The sequence below is a fragment of the Choloepus didactylus genome, chromosome 7, assembly GCF_015220235.1.
Source record: "Choloepus didactylus isolate mChoDid1 chromosome 7, mChoDid1.pri, whole genome shotgun sequence".
NCBI classification, from domain to species: Eukaryota; Metazoa; Chordata; class Mammalia; order Pilosa; family Megalonychidae; genus Choloepus; species Choloepus didactylus.
In genome coordinates this window covers 91,448,906-91,451,716 of record NC_051313.1, presented here as the reverse complement: position 1 = coordinate 91,451,716, position 2,811 = coordinate 91,448,906, and positions in this window count along the sequence as shown.

Genomic DNA, 2,811 nt, shown 5'->3' with positions numbered 1-2,811 from the left:
TTTCTCTTGATCTAAGCATATACTCCTGTATTCCTACTTATGATCTTAAAATGGAACTTTTGAAAATGCAATTATCTGCACTTTAGGCTTTGAATATCTGCTACTATTTGTGTTACTTTTGTAATGCACTATGATAATCTTTTATTAAAAACTACAGAAATAATAATCTTATTTAAATAACCCTAACAGCTCTGATCAAGATAGCATAGTAAGAAGCTTCAAGGCTCTGTTACCCCACAGAAGCTTTGAACAACCAGCAAGAACTGGCAGAAGTATCTCTCTCAAAGCTCCAGAAAACAGATGAAGGACTGTAACACGGCAAGCATCCAGTCAGGAAAAAGTCCACTTAAAATTGTAGGATCTTGCGGCACCCTGGCTGGCCCCACTCCCACACTTTACTGGCTCAGTACAGAGACAGCTCACACTCCCAGTGCAAATCCCTGGTCCTGGATTCTGAGAAAGCAGAGTAACCCTCAACAGTACATCCTGGGAGCATGTATATCTGGTCCAGTTGGTTTGCTGGTGGCCTGCAGGACTGACTTACTGTTACAGAAATCGTCCCAGGTACAGAGGCAGCTCACAGAGCACTCTTACAGAAGGCTATGGGAAAGCACTCAAGTCGTGCTACCTGTGGCAAGGGATTGCAAGCTGTAGGACATACAGTGTAGTGCCCAGGATCTTGAAGAAACTGTTTCCTAGGGAAGAGGGGGCACTTAGAACCCTGCAAATGGGGTAATTTCCAGGGCCACAAGCTCATGCCCAAGACAACATGCAAGTGTAGACAGGAACCGGGAGGCCACTGATGGAAAGCATTCACACAGGTCAATCTGCACAATCTGCAGAGACTGGGAAAGATGTTTTCTTTTCTTTCCTTCTTTTGTTTTTTGGTTAGCTCCTGGCACTCAAGGAAAGCTCTGTCAACACTAGCTGGATACAAGCTAAGGAACAGATGCCTCAGAGTCTAAATTCCAGTGATAACATTAAAATATCAAAATGGCCAGGTCTCAAGAAAAGATTATAAAACATAAAAAGAAACAGGAAGAAATGTACCAAGAGAAGAAGATTAAAGCATTGGAAACTATCAATACAGGAGGACTACACCTGGGACATACCAGACAAAGACTTTTAAAAAAATGGTCCCAAACATGTTCAAAAAGCTAAAGGAAAACATGGACAAAGAACTAAAGGAAATCAGGAAAACAATGGCTGAAAAAAAATAGAATATCAATAGGGATATGGAGATTATGAAAAGGAACCGTACAGAGCTGAAGACCACAGTAACAGAAACTAAATATTCCCCAGAGGAGTTCAATAGCAGATTGGAGCTGGCAGAAGAAAGAATCAGAGGACTTGAAGATAAGACAACTGAAATCATTCAGTCTGAGGAGCAGAAAAAAGAAGGAATGAAGAAAAGTAAACAGAGCCTGAGGAACCTGGGGGACACCATCCAGTGAACAATATATGCAGCGTGGGAGTCTTAGTAATGGAAGGTGGTGAGGGTACTGCAATATGGTGGATGTTATGAATCCCACTGAATTGTATGCTTGAGAATGGTTGAGATGAGGAAGTTTATGTTGTATATATGTTTCCACAATTTTTAAAAATAAAGGGCAACTAAAGAGACAATGACAATAAAATGCAATACCTGATCCTCGATGTGATCCTGCAAGGGAGGAGAAAAGGCTAAAGGGACATTACTGGGATACATTTTAAAACGTGGAATATATACTGTAAGCTTTATAGCGATGTTAAATTTCTTATACGTGGTAACTTGACTTAAGATGGTTGCATTAGCAAATATCCTTGTTCTTTGGAAACGCACATGACAAGATTATGTGTTCAAAGAGCATGACGTAAGCAGACTACACTCGAGTGTTCAGAAAATGTACTGATGAATAGATAAATCTACAGATACACAGATAGACAGAGAGAATGATAGGGTAAATGTGGCAAAATGGTAAGACTAGTGGATGTGGATATATGGGGGGTAGGGATATGTTGGAGTTCTCTGTGTGGGGTTTGTATTATTCTTGCAACTGTCCTGTAAGTTTGAAGTATTTCAAAATTAAAAATTAAAAAAAAATAACCCTAATAATGAACTTCTTCAGTCAGGTCCAAAAAGAACATAATTACACTTATATTTTTCTTTTAGATATAAATGTAGTATAACAAATACAAGCTAGAAGCAAGTGGGAGTGTGTGGTGAGAAAGTATTTAATTTATGTTAATCATACACATTACTTAAAATAAAAAGTATCAGGGTTTTTAACATATTAATGAAACTAGAGGAAACCAGGGCCTAATTTAATTAATAGACTACAGAAAGATTACAGTTTATTTTCTTATATGGTCTATCTCAACAAAATCCATAAAATTATTTTTATCCATTTGAATTAACATTTACAGTTTTTACCATAACAATTTTTAAAAAATCCAATTTAAAATTACAATTAATAAAACTCATGTTCTTGAATATTTGGAGATAATTAATAATTTCTTATGGTACAATAGAATGGATATTAGTGGATGATTTGTATAAAACACAGCATTCCAGACTTTCTGATTTCATAAAGGGCATTTTATAACCTAATGATATGCCCAAATAATAGAGGGAAATATGTTGCAAATAAAACACTGGATTTTTACTCAAAAGCTTAATGTTTAGGCTTACAAATAAATTATTTGGAGGCAAATTTTCAGACAGAAACATTTTTATAACTTAGCAAGTATTTCAATTTTACTGTAAACGTGTGTAGTGCCCCCTGGTGGAAATATGCCAAAATAAAAACTTCAATACTTGAAGCTATATAA